Below are 19,437 nucleotides of genomic sequence, written 5' to 3'. Positions count from 1 at the left end.
AATGTAATTTGAGAAAAATGACGCATCTAATTTTTTTCTTCCATGTGCTCAAGCCCTGTTGGATAGGACCAAGGTTCCATCAAGTCAAACATTCTGTTTTCATATCCTATGCTTCCAGGAAACCCACAAACAAGGTAGTATAGCAGCAACTTTTGTTGCCCTCTGCTAAGTGGCATGATGTTATGGACTGGCTGGATGCAGAGGAATAGAGGGAGGTGTCAGCTGGAGAACCCCCAAAGGGTAAAGGCTCAGAGCTCAGGGATTGGTGGTGGGATGATGATGAGTGGTCAAAGGGAGAAGAGGGAGAAGATTGGGAGGAAGAGGTGTCCGAAGCTGAAGAGGTAGCAGGGTTTAGTGAGCAGGGAGAGTCTGTAGCAGAGAGAAGTCCAGAATCTGAAGCAGGAGAAGAGGGAGGCTAAGAGGCAGAGATGAGTCAGGTTGTGAAGAAGCCAGGATGTCTTCTCCTCCTGGTGTGACAAGCTCCTCTGCCCCTGGTCTGCCAGGACCTGAAGAGGTATGAAGAGGGAGGAGCAAAGACAGGCACATTGGCATAGCCTCAGATTGCTTGGGAAGGACCTAGGAGAGGAGGAGATTTAGGTAGCTGTGGGAAGGCTGGGACCTTTAGCCTCCACAGTTGCCTCAGAGGGGTAAGACCTATCAAGAAGAGCTGCTGAGCAGGCCTTGTTTCTTCCCAAAAAAATTAACTTTACATACACTGTGTGATTTATTGCTGGCTGGCTCCCAGACACATACTGACTCCCTGCTTGTAATCCTGATTACTATCACCCCGACCCAGCAGATGTTATTTTCATTTAATACAACAACCCCTAAACACTTGCATATTAACTGAAAAGCACAGTCAAATCCAGGACAGGCAAGCAGATCTAGGACACACATCAGACAATGAGGGTAGAGGAGCCAGTCTTGCGGACTAGCCTGCTAGCAGCCACTTTAAAGAGCTTCCTGTTGCAGATATGAGGAGCTTATACTGCCCAAAGAAAGCCACATGGCATTCAAGGAACTGCAGGAATGCAGAATGAAAACTGACACTTCAATAGAATTAGTCCCAGCTAATGACAGAAACAGGGACGTGGGTGGCGCTGTGGGTTAAACCGCAGAGCCTAGGACTTGTTGATCAGAAGGTTGGCGGTTCGAATCCCCGCGATGGGATGAGCTCCTGTTGTTCGGTCCCTGCTCCTGCCAACCTAGCAGTTTGAAAGCACATCAAAATGCAAGTAGATAAATAGGTATCGCTCCGGCGGGAAGGTAAACGGCGTTTCTGTGTGCTGCTCTGGTTCGCCATGCTGGCCCCATGACCCGGAAGCTGTACGTTGGCTCCCTAGGCCAGTAAAGCGAGATGAGTGCCGCAACCCCAGAATCGGTCACGACTGGACCTAATGGTCAAGGTTCCCTTCCTTAATGACAGAAATATGTATATATGGAAATACATGTGGTGGCGCTGAAGCCGGCCTACACGAGTAGCTGATATCATTTTATGTCTCAGGCTTATCAATTCCAGGCTATCGAGCTCTCCTTCCTCTGATAATAATGCATATCCCCGACTGAGCAGGTGAAGCGAATTAGGAAGAAAGGGTGGGCAGACATGGAAGGCTTACATAACATGGTATTGTAGGATTCAGGCTCCTGCAGCTGGCTGGGTGGCTCTGATATCATCTGCATGTGCTGCTGTTATAATAATCATGGGAATGAATCACAGAAGTATTTGCAGTTTCTGTGCATAATTTCCCTTCTCTTCACCCCCCCTCCCCACCAAATGCTTTAATTTGGGTCAAAGCTTCCCATGATGGAGACGTCTCATTAGCTTATAATAGTTCTCCCCCTCACTCTCCTGCTCTTCATCTCATAACTATTATACCATTGAGGAAGGAAGAGGCGGGCTCCATCACAGCTCAAATCTCTTCAGAAACGCTACATAAGTAAATCCTGTCCCTGCTATGTCCCATAACCATCCATTTCTTTACATATTGTAGAGTGGGTTGGACAGGAGAGAGTTAATGGAGCTGGACAGCGCCTTGGTATAGCTAAGTTACCATCACCTTCCTTTGTTGAAGAAGATTGTCTGATGGCAGTCTCAGTTGCTGGCCTTTAAAATGGCTAGGACCGAGGTAGTCAACACAATGCCCTCTAGATGTTTTGGACTGCAACTTTCATGATGGTCTCTGACCATTAGCTGTTTTGGCCTGGGATTGATGGGAGTTGTGGCCCTAACTACCTTGGAAACCACAAACAGTGACCCACACAGCCAACAATGGCATGACAACTTGTGCCTGCAGTGTGACGTTAGGTCACTACACACGGTCTGTGTACAAATTACTGGCTTACAACTAGGTTATTCTTTTTCTCAGGTTGCATCAAAATGGAGTATTTCATAAGAAATGACAGACTAGATCTGAATTGTGGCCAGTGTCTTGTGTGAACTGCTTCCCAAACCAATGGCGGGATTGCACCGGATGCCGAGTAAATGAGATTGTGCACACAGCTTATGATGGCTTGGAATGCATGATCAAAGATGTGAGATCCCAAGAGAACATCTAGTTTTGTACCAACTGAATGGCTACAGGCAGGGTGCCAATGGCAGTAAAACACAACAGTTCCTGTTTGCCAAAGTATGTGACGAACATTTCCCCCTTACGTCTAGACTGAGAATGTTTTCTGCTGACACTCTAAGTTAGAAAATGAGGTGGCTATTACTAGAAGGTTGGATTGAAGTCAGTGGTGCATTCAAGTACTTTTAAAGCCATGTGCTCAATTGGAATCTCAGCGATAATAAGAATATGAAAATTGGCTCGTAAAACATGTCTAAAGAAATAAGAGCAGACAATAACGAGATACTTAAAAATGTAAATGAATCAGTTTAGATTTCACAGGGTTTGCTACCCCCACCCCCAGAAGAATAATGAAACTGAACTTTGGTTATCAAGTAAAGTTCTCCATAAACTTATTTTATTTTATAAAACAACCGCTATGCCCTACAGTAAATGATTTGTCCCATTGGGGTATAATTATTAATGATTTCAGCTAGAGAAATAGGCAAAATAAAGCCGCTTAATGTTTTATTGCTGGCTGATGCTTCCACATTGCTGCTCGTCTTTCCCCTGTTCCACATGCTAGAGAAGGCTTCTCACACAGATAGGTCTGATTCAGTATAAGGCAGTTTCCTATGTTGCTAGGGTGTGAGAGTTCAACTGATCTGGATGTTTAAATAATAGCAGCTTCAAGTGAGTCATAGAAACTGTAGTGAAATGCACTTTGATATGAAACCGGGTGTATTTTGACATAGGGACAATTCCAACACCCAACCTCCTCCCCTCCTGCTGACAGCCACCAAAGAAACCAGGTCACCCTCCTGTGTCCAACAGATCTTCACTGGACAAGTGCTTTTAAACATGTTCATAAAGAATCTGTAGTTAAGGGTGACGAGGTGTAATCTTCACTGACGACACCAAATTATTATGTGTTGGAAATGGTGGAGTCAGACTCAATGGTAGGCAGATTTTGTCTCCATCCTCCTGCATTCTTCAAGGACAAAACTGAGACAAAGAAGAGGGGAGATGCACACCTGGGGCACAGCTACGCCATTCAGGACCAGGGAGTCTCCCACACCTGCCCTCCCCCTATCCCCCAGAAACAGTACTTCTGTTTTGTCAGGATTCAACCTCAATCCGTTAGCTGCCAACCATCCTCCAACCACCTCCAGACACTCACATGGACAAGAGGAAGCGTGTCTTCACACAATGCAAAGTGATGACTTGAAATTGGTTCTAATAGGGCTATTCATCATCATCATCAACTTTATTGCACTAGCTGAAGACCATGGCATCTTGCACAAAGGGAACAAAAAGAAAAGCAACAATAACTATAAAAACCATAAAAACTTCAGGAACTGCAGATACAATAAACCACAATCATGTTTCCTCAGATTTATTTGTTGCATACAATGGAATAACAAGGGGTTCTCAGGTAGAATGTGCCATCTTAAATGTCCGAATCACCTTTGCAATTGACCACTATTTTATCTAGTTCTTTTCTCCTGATCTTCTTAGCTGCCAACGCATATAGTGCTACTTTATAAATTATGAAGTTATCACTCAGCAACCATTTCACCCTTTCCACCCTGTTGAAGGGTGTTCCATTCGTGAGCAGGGGTTTTATAAATTGGTCTCTTGGTTCTATATACAGTGGTACCTCAGGTTAAGTACTTAATTTGTTCCGGAGGTCTGTACTTTACCTGAAACTGTTCTTAACCTGAAGCACCACTTTAGCTAATGGGGCCTCCCCCTGACGCCATGCTGCCAGAGTCCGATTTCTGTTCTCATCCTGAAGCAAAGTTCTTAACCTGAAGCACTATTTCTGGGTTAGCGGAGTCTGTAACCTGAAGCGTATGTAACCTGAAGCGTATGTAACCCGAGGTATCACTGTACAGCGGGCACTGCAATAAATAGTGGTACAGGACCTCTATGCAAGGTTGCCCACACAGGCAAAGTCTCTCCTTGTACTGTACTTTGCCATACCAACCATCCACCACCGCCGAGGGAATCAATTGGAATCATAATTCTGCAAAAGCGATTCTTAGTACGGCAAGTGGGAGCTTTGTCAAATAACTAGCTCGGATGTGCTCTGTTTTGATAAGTGGGAACCCTGGTGAACTTTTGGTAGAGGCAATCGAGGTTAAATCCCTTTTTGCATCAGACCTGAACAGACAATCTCTTAAGTGCCTCTTATCCCTCTTCATGATCACCTGAAGATCTTGTAATTGATATTGGATCAAGAAGTGTTGGATGCAAGGGCAAACTGGCTGCGACATCTGTGACCCCATTGATCACCAGGGTTGATTCGGCTGATCTGGCTGGCTAGGCAGGTATCCCCTTCCTACCTCACTGCTCCATGTGCGTCCCTCCCGAAGCTGTGCACTCGGTGGAAGAGAACAACCATCCTAGATAGAAGAAGTGTACCATTCTTCAGTCAAGGGTTCTAATAGGAGACTAGACAGATTCATGGAGGAGGAGAAAGCTATCAGTGGCTACTAGACATGCTAAATGTATACTACGTTTGAAGTCTTTCTGTATGTAATTAGTTGGGCACTGTGAGGAATAGGGTGCTAGACTGGATAGTCTTATGTTGACATGATATTAAATGCACACCCTCCAACATTTTGAAGCAAAAATTTGGGACGACATCTTATCATACGGGTATCGAAGGTGCAACCTTGGCATTATCAGCAGCATACTTTACCCAACTGAGCTATCCATGTAACAAGAAAAGACTCCAAAGAACTCATCAGAGACATGAACAAGGCAAGCATCAAGGGGGAATTTGATTAAGGGTTTGCATCTTTGGTGTCTGTTTCCTCAAAGCTATCTTCGTATCTTGCGTAAGTGAGGGAGAACAAAAGAGCACTTCTACGACTTTAAAATATAATTTGACAAATGGCTGCCTCCTATTTTCCAATTTGAAGGAGGCTCATGAGTTGTGGAACAGGCACAAGTCTGACTACGCTGGATAAAAATAGATTGAAATCTCTACTGCAAACAGAAAGGATAGCCAAATGGTAGTTTTTATAGATACCTCATTGGCACACACTATAAATTTATATCCGTTTGATGTCTAAATTGTTTCAAATAACGGCAAACAAAATGAATCTTCTCAAAAAAGCAAACAAAAATTTGGCAGAAACCCATCAGCTTGCCAGAATCTCCAGTTGAAGATGACTTATTCCCCCCCTACAAAATGGTGCTTTTCCATCAGTATCAAGTCCAGAGTCAATACATCTTCATCCCAATTGACTACAAAAGTCAATAGTGCTTTTTAAAGGTTTTTGTGGTTGTTGGTGATACAATTCACAGCAGCAAATAATGGGGCCAGAGAAGCTTGCAGTCAAAATACAAGAGTAAAGGCCAAGCTTGACTTTCCTTCCATAAAGGTCATATAATATATAACTACTTTAATAAATGGGCAGAGCAATGCAAAAGGAAAGGGCTGGGAAGGTAAACAGATGAACCGCCTTTCTCAGTGCCCCTTCTGAGGCATACCATCGCCCTTTCTTGTATATATCATATCATAAACAGTTTCTAATATTGTATAATATTGCATTTTAATATTAATGCTGTGTTTTTTTTGGTATGTTTGTTTATTACATTTCTATTCCATCTTTCCTCCAAGGAGCTCACATAGTTCTCTCCCCCCCCCCCATTTTGATCCTTGCAACACCCCAGTGAGGTAGGTTAGGCTGAGAGACTGTAACTGGCACAAGGACATGCAAAGAGCTTAAAGGCCAAGTGGGAGCAGAACCCTGGTTGCCCAAGTCTTAGTCTGACACTCTGACCACTACACCACAACCCATCGGGGGACCTCATGTGATGGTGGTGGTGGTGGTGATAAGTCTCTCTATCTTCTATCTATCAGCAGTCAAGGGCTGACATATGTTTTCTCCATTTGAGGGACATGTCTGAAGATTAGAATAGCTATGGATCCTTCAGATCCATGCCTTTCACCGGATCACCCCCACTTTGCCTCTATAATGTTGGTGCTCAGAAGCTTCAGAAGTTGGAGCAGTGGTGGACAAAAGACCTCAAAAAGTTGGATTCCCCTGTCCAAGAGAAGATTTCAGTCTTTCTCCACCTGCATGGAGGGAGATCCAAAGCAGCTTATGACCCCAGGGATGTCCTGAAGTGGCTTTCATGAGATACCTCTTAGCATCAGAATGTAATCTGAGTGGAGCCCACACATATCCATGCCTTCCCTGATCTTTGAAAGACATATTTCTGAAAAGTGTAAACTAATTTCTAACTACAGCGTATAATGATCAACTGGCTGGACATTTGTTATATATGCACAGTGTTGGGTGCTGGTCTTCAGAGACAGCAGACTACCAATCACAACTCTCACATTTGTACAAGTTAATTGAACTATTAAATTCCTTAGTGGATTTGAAGGTTAAACTTACGACCGCATTAGAGCATAGCATCATATTTCACAGAGAGGTATGGAAACTAAGATCTATGTTTTTTAGCTCCGATAATTTGTGTTACATAATAAAAGGCTATGACTTGTAAAAGGAAAACTCATCAATAGTGTGCTTCTTTATTTACCTGCATGCTTAAATATGCTATCTTTTCCCCAAGGTGATGTACGTAGTTCTCCCCATCCCCATTTCCTCCTCAAGGAACCAATCCTATAAAGTAGGTTGTGCTGAGAGGTGGTGGTTGGCCCAAGGATACGCAATGTGCTTCGTAGCCAAGTCCAATACACTAACCACTACAAGTGTGCTCTATCCATTGTGACAACATTCAATCCTACCCTCTCCTTCCCATTCTTAAGGCAGTGACTCATAAGAATGCTGTCATCCCATGATGGCTAAGTTTGCTCAGTAGCCCTTAGTGAGGGTCTAGATATTTGGCAGTACATGGCGGCTAGTGGATTCCACAAATGCACATGTTCCCTAACACTTTCAAAGATTCCTTTTCCAAGAAAAGACTTTGCTTGCTGAAACCATACTGATTCTCCACAAGGCTTCTCCTTGGATGTGTTTTAGTGCATCAATTTACTAAGGACAAATGTTAAGCTAATGGGTGTTCTACCCCAGCACCGGACTGGACTTCCTGCCTGGACACATCAAACACATAATTGTATTTCTACCATGATCTAACATGAAGAGGAAACGAGTCAACAATACTTAACAATAGTGCATGTCTTTGCATCACACAGACAGGGGAATGATGCCAAGCCAGGTATTCTGGGAAGTGAGAATCACAATTGGAATCTGCTCAAACTGAAAGTGGATAATATGTTTATAGTTTAATTGCATTGTAGTCCCTGTTTAACAAACACAAAACCAAATAAGGCCCCCCTGCCTTTTTAAGCGAAGCTTTTGAAGAAGTCTGCATGCCATTCAAAGCAGCCAGCAAATTTGATGAGATGTACAGCAGAGACAATCTGAGTTAATTGCTATGGGTGCATAAAAGCTTAGCCATCTGTGCTATTTGATAACTATCAGATAAAATAGTTGGCTGATTATTCAAATTGTTTTCAAATAATTCATTGCAATTCTGCAAGCAACACCCAAAGAGATGCCATCATTATTGCTATGCAAATTTTGAATGGCACATCACAGCCATAGTTTTTATTATACACTTATGAAGAGTCTCCTTCTATCAACTCAAAAGCAAAATAAATAAATAAATAAGCTCAACTGGGGGGAAAAACCAAAATAGAGTCCAAATGACTTCTGCTTGGCTTCCTGAAACAAGTTTGGTGAGGCATTTGTGGTGCTTTAAAATGCTACCTTGGGATTGCTGTCAAGGCACCTTCCCCACCTACATGTGTTCCATTCACATGCAACTATGTATATATGCATGGCACTGGGAAATAATTAAATAACAAAACCAACAACAACAACAACAACAATTTATTATATATACCCTGCCCATCTGGCTGGGTTTCCATTTAATCCATTTAAACTGCAAAAAGGCTCAGAAAGATCAGAAACCGCCAGAAAAGAGTGGGAAAACTGCAAAAAGAGTGTAAAAAATGGGAAAATAACTAGCAATCCCAAGCACTTTGAGGTACCGGTATACCTCCCCCTCCCTGCTTGTCATTGCTTCCACATTGTCCTCCAGCAGTGAGAAAGATGGAGGGCCACAATTGCCATCATTCATGCCAGTGCTGCTGGGTTTTTTAAGGGTTTCCAGAGGTTTAGGGGGTGGTTACAGGCTTTTTAGATGATGTTCCCCACTATAGGTGATTTTACATACCCTGGAATGTAGTTCCTGCATAAGTGGGGAGATATCTGTACATCAACACATACTGTAGACATCTTTTTTGGCTTAGAAGAGAGCCATTTAATAAAAAAAAATCCACTGAGGAGTATCTGGAAAGTAGCTGTCCTGCTCACGGCATTAGCATTGAAGCATGGCAGATCTGGACTCCACCTCTGAAATAATTTTCATCAGCCTACTACTGGCACAGACATATTGTGGACAACCGCTATTGCCATAACTGTGCCTCATTGCAAGTTGTCTGAGATCCTGCACCATCCAAAACAAAACTCCCAAATAACTCACAACTCTGTAGACTCTCCTCCTATGTCTGTCTACGCCATTTTGCACATTGGGACTCATCCCTAGGAAAGTGTGCATGTCCCTGCCAACAATACTTAACAGAAATGCTTCTGGTCTTTTAAAAAAAGTTATTCCAAACATTTTTTGGGGTGGCAAAGGGGTGGAAGGAAGAGGTCCCGACAATAACGGATTGGCATAACAAGCTACCAGAATTTGCTGAAATAGCGCAGTTGACAAATAGCCTGAGAGGCAATTCAAAACAAAAATTTATGGAAAAGTGGGATAGATATAAGATACATGTTCAAAAATACAGTAAAGGTTCTCTATCTATGCTAGCATTCGAAAGAGCATTGGAGAGAGACTGAGTTGAGAAATAAGACCAAGGATACATATTGATATAGGAATGTATTAGATAAAATGTAAAGAAATATACAATAATAAGAGTACATTCATTTGTAAAAAAAGTAATATACAACGGGATAGACAGGAAGCCCAAAGTGTATGTACATATATGATTTTAGAATAGTTTTTTGTCCTTGGTTTTTTTCTTTAGGCATATAAACGTTGTGGAATTAAGATTGCTGGAAGAAATATCAACAACCTCAGATATGCAGATGGCACAACCTTGATGGCAGAAAGTGAGGCGGAATTAAAGAACCTGTTAATGAGGATGAAAGAGGAGAGCGCAAAATATGGTCTGAAGCTCAACATCAAAAAAACGAAGATCATGGCCACTGGTCCCATCACCTCCTGGCAAATAGAAGGGGAAGAAATGGAGGCAGTGACAGATTTTACTTTCTTAGGCTCCATGATCACTGCAGATGGTGATAGCAGTCACAAAATTAAGAGACACCTGCTCCTTGGAAGAAAGGTGATGGCAAACCTAGACAATATCTTTAAAAGCAGAGACATCACCTTGCCAACAAAGGTCCGTATAGTTAAAGCCATGGTTTTCCCAATAGTGATGTATGGAAGTGAGAGCTGGACCATAAAGAAAGCTGATCGCCGAAGAATAGATGCTTTTGAATTATGGTGCTGGAGGAGATTCTTGAGAGTCCCATGGACTGCAAGAAGGTCAAACGTATCCATTCTTAAGGAAATCATCCTGGAGTGCTCACTGGAAGGACAGATCATGAAGCTGAAGCTCCAATACTTTGGCCACCTCCAATACTTTGAGAAGAGAAGACTCCCTGGAAAAGACCCTGATGTTGGGAAAGATTGAGGGCACAAGGAGAAGGGGACGACAGAGGACGAGATGGTTGGACGGTGTTCTCGAAGCTACAAACATGAGTCTGACCAAGCTGCGGGAGGCAGTGGAAGACAGGAGTGCCTGGCGTGCTCTGGTCCATGGGGTCACGAAGAGTCGGACACGACTAAACGACTAAACAACAACAATAAACGTTGTATATACCATTAAACTTTGTATACATGCTGAAAATTATATTATAATAAGCCTTGTAATGTAGCATGATAATGTTTACCAATGTAAATAAGAATGTTAATAAATAAATAAATATTATTATTTTTTTAAAAAAAGGGAAGTTTGCATGGGACTGAAGCTTGAGGCATGTACCCGTGTCTTATACTGTCTGCATTTCACTGGATGACCCCTTTGTTCCAGTTCATCTGACTTGAAAAACATCTTTCACAAAAGATGAGAAATCACTTTAATGAATGGTTGGTACATTTTATTTTAGACTTAGGTTACTGCCTAAGCTGGTATTTTTACTTCAGTTATTCTACTACTGACTGAACGACCTGACACATCCATGAGGAAGCACAGAAGAAAATGTAGCTACGTAAAGAGCCATGAAATGTGGCCTTTTGCTTCTGCCCCACACTTATTCTGCTGAGAAATGTTAAGCATTAGGGAAAAACCATTTTTAATGGTATTACATAAAAGTCTGTTTCCTTTTATATAGAATAGATGCACTTTCCCAATGAGAGGATTATTTTTGTGCTTGAACCATGTCACAATTTTGCCAGAGGTAGAATTTGCATCATTCACTCCACGATGAGCTAGGATAGCAGGGGGCAGGAAAAAGAAAGGAAATATGCACTGATTTTTTAAAACAACAACAGCAACAAAACAACTTGCAGAACACACAGTCCTTTCTTAACTTATCTTTGTTCTAAGTCTGCTATATTTTCAGTGGGCACAGCAAAGAGTAATGGTGGCCAAGGAATATTAGGGGGGGAGAGATATTTCACTTTCTCTAGCTCTTCTCAATTGTGCAAAAATATACTCACCTACTTTAATTTCTTCACTTTTAGCAACGATGAGCAAACCATTTGTTTCCACCAAGACATCAAAATGCAAAATAGATCAGGTGATCCATCCATTTCAGTGGCATAACTTACATTAGTATATGACAAGTTAATTCTGAAGTAAGTCAACTGCAAGGCAATTTACTGAAGCAGAAAAAATGTGAATCTCTTTGGATAGACAGCACGTAAATTAACAGGCAGTGTAGTCCTCTTGAAATCAATGGCAAAGCTCCCATCGATTTAATGGAGCAGGGATAGCAGCAAAATACTGTAGTTTGTGTACTTCCTTACTACAGAGCCAAAATCTTCTGGAGGCCACTGATTGGAAATAGATGGCACACATCCAACGAAATTCACTGAAATCGACCTGGATTGGCTCTTGGCATGCTTCACTGAGACCTCAAAAAGCTTATCACAATAATATATATTCCACACTTACTTCAGCATGTGCCATTCGCCTGAATATGACTGGCATTTACCTGTGACAGCATAGCTGGAAGCAGTGTAGATTGACTGAAAACTACACCTGCCATACGCAGCAGTTGGCAGCCAAGACCTTTCTGGGAGGCTTCAGGCAAGTCTGTTTCTCAGCGCTGGATATCATTAGGCAGAGTGAGGTGGCGGCTGCCTCAGGCAACTGATTTGGGGTGTCATAGTAGGGCAGCAAGTTGCTATTAATTATTGTTGTGCTTTATTGCCAGTGTGGGAGAGAGGTTTCAATGGGATTTTCTGACTCGGGTACCAGAAGAACTCAACTGGCCTTGGGTACTATCTACCCTGACAGGCAAGTCATTTGCTAATCCTCTGGCATAATAGCGTCTTGAGCCAGCCCTGTCAACTCCTTATCTGTACAATTGATCAGACTTAGTCTAAGGCAGCTTTATATGATTGTGTTAATCATTTAACATGGGATTGTCCCCCTCCATGCATTGGGGACTTGCTCTTAATTTTTATTCATGATGCTGCTACTTTATGGGAGACAGGTTTGAGAAGAAAACCAGCAACAGTCAGATCTACAACATATCCTTTCTTCAACAAGCATCAAGCAGATGGTTCTTAGGAGGTCTTCTAGCTAAGCAGCTTTTAAGAGAGAAGTCCACATGGCTTCTGTAGCGAAGCTATATCAGATGTCTTCAGACTTTTGACTGGGCCAGAGCACAAACCTTGCTCACACCTGCTTGCACCTAAGTTTCAATGAAACAATTTAGGTTTGAATCTATATAACAGCCTCTTGATATGAAAGTGGTTAACATTGGTTGTACTTCTTTGGACAACGGTATATGGTATGGCTCCATCACCTTGTTGTGGCGAAGGGGCTTGAATAACTCAGAGAAGCTATGAGCCATGCCGTGCAGAGCCACCCAAGATGGACAGGTCATAGTGGAGAGTTTTGACTAAACGTGATCCACCTGGAGCAGGAACCGGCAAGCCACTCCAGTATCCCTGCCAAGAAAACTCCATGGACAAAGACAACAGGCATATAAAAGTTATGACGCTGGAAGATGAGTCCCTCAGGTTGGAAGGTGCTGCTACTGAGGAAGAGCAGAGGACAAGTACAAGTAGATTCTGAGCTGATGAAGCGGCTGGGCCAAAGCCGAAAGGTTGCTCAGTTGTGGATATACCTAGAAACGAAAGGAAAGTCCAATGCTGTAAATAAAAATATTGCATAGCACCCTTGAATGTAAGAACCATGAACCTTGGTAAGCTGGATGTGGTAAAAAAAATGAGATAGCAAGAATAAATATTCACATGGGCATCAGTGAACTAAAATGGACAGGAATGGGTGAATTGAGTTTGGATGACCATCATATCTACTACTGTGGGCAAGAATCCCATAAAAGAAATGGAGTGGCCCTCATAGTCAACAAAAGAGTGGCGAAAGCTGTACTGGGATTCAATCTCAAAAATGATAGAATGATCTCAATACAAATACAAGGCAGACCTTTTAACATCACAGTAATCCAAATTTAGGGACGTGGGTGGCACTGTGGGTTAAACCACAGAGCCTAGGACTTGCCGATCAGAAGGTCGGCACTTCGAATCCCTGCAACAGGGTGAACTCCCATTGCTCGGTCCTTACTCCCGCCAACCTAGCAGTTTGGAAGCACGTCAAAAGTGCAAGTAGATAAATAGGTACCGCTCTGGCAGGAAGGTAAACGGCGTTTCCGTGCGCTGCTCTGGTTCGCCAGAAGTGGCTTAGTCATGCTGGCCACATGACCCAGAAGCTGTACGCCGGCTCCCTCGGCCAATAAAGCGAGATGAGTGCCGCAACCCCAGAGTCGGCCACGACTGGACCTAATGGTCAGGGGTCCCTTTACCTTTACCTTTAATCCAAATTTATGCACCAACTACCGGTGCTGAAGAAATTGAAATTGACCAGTTCTGCAGATGGTGACAGCAGTCACGAAATTAAAAGATGCCTGCTTTTTGGGAGAAAAGCAATGACAAACCTAGACAGCATCTTAAAAAGCAGAGACATCACCTTGCCAACAAAGGTCCGTATAGTTAAAGCTATGGTTTTCCCAGTAGTGATGTATGGAAGTGAGAGCTGGACCATAAAGAAGGCTGATCGCCGAAGAATTGATGCTTTTGAATTATGATGCTGGAGGAGACTCTTGAGAGTCCCATGGACTGCAAGATGATCAAACCTATCCATTCTGAAGGAAATCAGCCCTGAGTGCTCACTGGAAGGACAGATCGTGAAGCTGAGGCTCCAATACTTTGGCCACCTGATGAGAAGAGAAGACTCCCTGGAAAAGACCCTGATGTTGGGAAGGATTGAGGGCACAAGGAGAAGGGGACGACAGAGAACGAGATGGTTGGACAGTGTTCTCGAAGCTACCAACATGTGTTTGAGCAAATTGCGGGAGGCAGTGGAAGACAGGAGTGCCTGGCGTGCTCTGGTCCATGGGGTCATGAAGCGTCGGACACAACTAAACAACAACAAATATGGTATGGCTGCAAAAGTGGGTCTTGGCAAACATTTATTCCTGAAAGTTCTTTACAATTTTGTTGCTTACATTTCCAATGAAAGAAGCACCAACAGCAACCAGTATGGTTCATTGCAATGAAGCTGGATTTTGGAAGATTCAGGGTGGATTAAAAAAAAAGTACTTCTTCATGCAGTGCACATGTGTATCTGAAGAAGTGTGCATGCACATGAAAACTTATACCCAGAACAAACTTAGTTGGTCTCTAAGGTGCTACTGGACAATTTTTTTAAAAAAATTAATGTTTATTTCGACTGCGTCAGAACAACACAGCTACCCACCTGAATGCAATGCACAGTTAAACTATGGAACTTGCTCCCACTGGAGACAGCCATCAACTTGGATATCTTTAAAAAAGGATTAGGCAAATTCACGGAGAACAAAGCTATCCACGGCTACTAGCCATGGTGGATGTGTTCTGTCTCTGCTGCCAGAAAACCAGTTGCTGGGCATCACAGGTGGGCAGAGAGTTATTGCCCTCATGCCCAGCTTGCAGGCTTCCCACAGGCATCTGGTTGGCCACTGTGAGAACAGAATGCCATTAGCCCTATCCAACAGGCTCATCTTTTGTTTTTATCATAGGCAAAGAAACTGTCACACGCCATTGTCACAAAGATTCTGCTTTGATAACAGCCCTAGGCTAGGCACTGAAGCATTTGAATCCCAGTAGAATGAAACTGTGTTCTTTTCCCATTTGCTCCTCTTGAATAAACAGAGCAAAAATACACACAGCAGTTTTTACGGCACTATTTCACTACTTATTTGCCTCTCTTTATTATTCAGCTTCTGCATGATTTTTAATTCCCTTTACCCAATACCAGATAGTCTCCTTGAAGCCATAGGAACATAAGAAAAGCCCTACTGGATCACAGCAAAGGCTTATCAAGCCCAAAATTTTGTTTCCCCCACAGTGGCCAAACAGATGCTCCTAGGAAGCTCAAAAGCAGAACATGAATTAACACAATACCATACTCCCTTGCTGCTGTTTTCTAGCAACAGAGAAGCATTTCAGATCACAGCTGGTGGTGAAGAGAAGTTTAATCATTCCCTCCCCAATGGTGATCACAATGGAAAGTGCCCCCATACCACAATTAGCCTATATCTCCATTTTTTCCAATCATTAATTGCAGCAGGGCTGGAAAGGGGTGAAACCTTACCTCCCTGTGTGCTGTTGACTCAATGGTAATTGGGGACTGCAAGACCTGGGAGAAAGATGATAGATAGATAGATAGATAGATAGATGATAGATAGATAGATGGATCCCCTGATGTGGCCACAATCCATGCAATTAATGTAACATGTAGCTGGGCCCTAATACAAGAGTTTCATGTATTCAGATGTAATACATGAATGTAGCAGATCTAGGGTGTGCATTGCCATCTGCAATCTTGAATGGAGGTTTTTGGCTTGAATACAACTGGATGGGTTGAATACTAGGATTAGATAATTCCTTTATGTACCGTAGTTTTCCTACAGCACCTGATATGCTGTAGGGGGAAATCATATTCTGTTTGCATGGAATATACAAGCCTGGCCACTGAATCATTATTTTCCTTTCTCGAGTTAAAAGTTCAATATTTTTACACATGTCCAATATTTTGTTAGTGCTAAAAATGGCACTTAAAATTTTAATCCATTCCCTGGAAGGATGTCAAGATTTTAGACCACCCTTACAGCAAAATGAGATGGCTGTCATCTTGCAGCCTACCTAACCTCCTTGGTAATCATAATATATCATTTTTGTTGTGAGTAATTTGAGCCACAGTCCCAGGCCTTCAAGCATATCCAGTATCTATCTGCCTGGAAATCCCCTAAGCAACTTGTGAGTCATTCAATCACCGAAAAGGCTTGGAAGCATTTCTACTAGGAAAGAAATCCCTTACAACCTTTTATTATTACACATTTTTAAGCAGGCTTCGAAGAGAGAGAGACCTTGGGGATTGACGGATTTGTGGTTTATGCCAATACCTGTGAAAATAGCTGAGCAAAATTGTCATGAAAATTTACTTCCACGGGAACAAAACCTACACAACTGCTTTTACCGGACGGTGAATGTTTCTTTAAAAAAATTAATTATATTTAACTTGAACATCCATCAAAGCAAACTCCCTTCAGGAAAGTAGACTAGTGCAAAGCTGTGTTTAGTTAAGAATTAGATAGCTTGTGAATTGGACAAGAAGAAAATAACCCATGCTCCAAATTGGAAAGTGAGCCCCATGGACCGACTGTTCCCTATAAAAGATTTTATAGGATGGGGTCTTTTTTTAAAAAAGGCTGAGGCACTTGGCCAAAATCATTAAGGTATCTATTGAAGTAACAAATGCATTGCTTCTCCATGGAAATTGAACCCTTCCTGATAAACAAAATTGAATGCCCCGATTGCTGTGTCAGGATTCTTGGCAAGGTACAAACAGGTTATAGGAAGGATGAGCAAGAAAGAATAGGCCATGGATGGTCCCTTATAGCAGAAATGGGGAATCTGTGGCCCTCCACTTATTGCTAGACCACAGCTCCCATAATCCCTGTGCAATGATACTGGGGATTTGTACACTGGGCAGTATCTGGAGGTCCACAGGTTCCTCAACTCTGGTTCATAGAAAGCTGCCATACCTTGATTCAGACCACTGGTCCCTCGAGCTCAGTAGGGACCACACTGACTGGCAGTATCTCTCCATGGTTTCAAGAAGGGATCTGTCCCATCCCAACATGGAAAGGCTGGAGATTGAACCTGGCACCCTTCTACATGAAAAGCATGTGCTCTACAACTGTGCCGTGTCTACAGCCTGCCTTTACTGTTGCTTCTCCTCACAGCTGTTCTCTAATTGGATGCATTTCCTTAATTCAAACACCTCTTTCCCTCTGTTCCAGATCTCCAGTGTAACTCTCATCCTTCCTTCTCAGTGGATGTTCCAAGAGTGGGTTCACTGGTGTGTTTTGTTTTGTTTGTTTTTTAAAAAACAGCTTGGAGAAGGAAGATGGTGCCCCATTTTTACTGCAACAGTGGAACTAGAGATGGAGGGTGTTTAACCCAGGCAGCGTGTCTCTGATCAACAGCCTGCCCTGGAGGCTTATAAAAAAAAAAAATCCTTCCAGTAGCACCTTAAAGACCAACTAAGTTAGTTCTTGGTATGAGCTTTCGTGTGCATGCACTTCTTCAGATACCTTAGTTCTTGGTATGAGCTTTCGTGTGCATGCACACTTCTTCAGATACACTGAAACAGAAGTCACCAGACCCTTCTATATAGTGAGAAGGGAGGGAGGGGTATTACTCAGAAGGGTGGTGGGAATGGGTGATTGGCAGATAGCTGTGATGAGCCTGTTGACGACTCTTAACGACTGCAATAGGTCTTACAGGAAAAAGCAAGGGGTGAGAAGGTGAAAAATGGCTTTGTCATGTATAATGAGATAAGAATCCAATGTCTTTGTTCAGACCAGGTCTCTCCATGGTTTTAAATTTGGTAATAAGTTGCAATTCAGCAGCTTCTCTTTCCAGTCTATTTCTGAAATTCCTTTGTAGTAAAACAGCTACTTTGAGATCTTGTATAGAATGTCCTGGGAGATTGAAGTGTTCTCCTACTGGCTTCTCTGTCTTGTGATTCCTGATGTCAGATTTATGTCCGTTTATTCTTTGGCGTAAGGTTTGGCCTGTTTGTCCAATATAGAGAGCTGAAGGACACTGTTGGCATTTGATGGCATACACTATGTTAGACGATGAGCAATTAAATAGTCCTGAGATGGTATGTGTGATGTTGCTGGGGCCAGTAATGGTGTTGTCCGGGTGTATGTGGCAGCAAAGTTGGCATCTGGGTTTATTGCAGGCTCTGGTGCCAGTGTCCGTGTTAAGTCTGGTTGTAGTATTATTGTGGGTTAGGAGTTGTTTGAGATTGGGTGGCTGTCTGTAGGCAATGAAAGGTCTTCCTCCCAGAGCTTGAGAAAGAGAACTGTCATTGTCCAGGAGAGGTTGTAGATCTCTGATGATGTGTTGTACTGTTTTAACTTGGTATCTGAAGAAGTGTGCATGCACACAAAAGCTCATACCAAGAACTAACTTAGTTGGTCTTTAAGGTGCTACTGGAAGGAATTTTGTTTTGTTTTGACTATGGCAGACCAACACGGCTACCTATCTGTAACTGGAACCTGGAGGCTTATATTATCTATAACCGGAAAATAGGAAGTTGCCCTATACTGAGTCAGATCATTGGACCATCTGGCTTTGTATTGTCTACTTTGACTGGCAGAAATTCTCCCGGGTTTCAGACAAGCTTTTCCTAGCCCTTCCTGGAGACATCAGTAATTGAACCGAAAACCTTCGCATTCAAGGCGGATGCTCTTATTTATTAAGAAATCAGGTGATCTAATCATGGATTCTCCATATTACACTGGCTTTTGGCCCTCAGTACCCTATGGCAAGGTGCTGGATCTTCCTGGCCTGATCTTTATCTCCATCGCTGCCCCTGAGCCAACTTTGGCAGATTCCACAAGCTCTCTGCCTCTCTCCAGATCACCTGCCTTGGCCTCCAGGAAATGCATTTGTTCACTGTGGGCTGGAAACTCATTGCACCCATGACTTCTGTCAAGCAGGCAGATAGTCATACATGTGGCTTTCTATGCAACCCCACAGCCCTGTTGGTCTTCTATTTGCACACCCATTATGTCAGTTTACCTGAGAGTTGTTAGGTCACTGATGGGAGATGCAGCCTGGTTTGCCCTGCTGCTGAATTTGCCCAGTTGCTTGTCACTTGTTCCCTTGGTTTGATGTTTTGTCGCTGGTACAGAGATGCTACATCTGCTGGGGCTTGCCTCTTGCTTGTGGAACAGATTCCAAGTAGTCATCATCATTGCTAATCCCTTAAGCAAGGAACTTCTACATAAACTATTAGGGAGTATTGCACTCAGCTGCTGTAGCTGACCGTATCCATTTTTACTTGACTCTTTCACCTATTTAACATCCCAAGCTACTTAGCATTTATTTATGGAGTTTTAAAAAGTCACTTTTCATAAATAGTATTCTAACCAGGACACCGACATCAGTAAGGTAGATCAGTATTGTATTCTGAACATGCCAGGCCACTTATACACTAACTAGATCACTTCACTGATCT

The sequence above is a fragment of the Podarcis melisellensis genome (genome assembly GCF_964234715.1).
Source record: "Podarcis melisellensis genome assembly, chromosome: 5".
In the NCBI taxonomy this organism is placed as follows: domain Eukaryota; kingdom Metazoa; phylum Chordata; class Lepidosauria; order Squamata; family Lacertidae; genus Podarcis; species Podarcis melisellensis.
The sequence above is the reverse complement of the archived record's forward strand: the minus strand, read 5'-3'. Positions refer to the sequence as shown.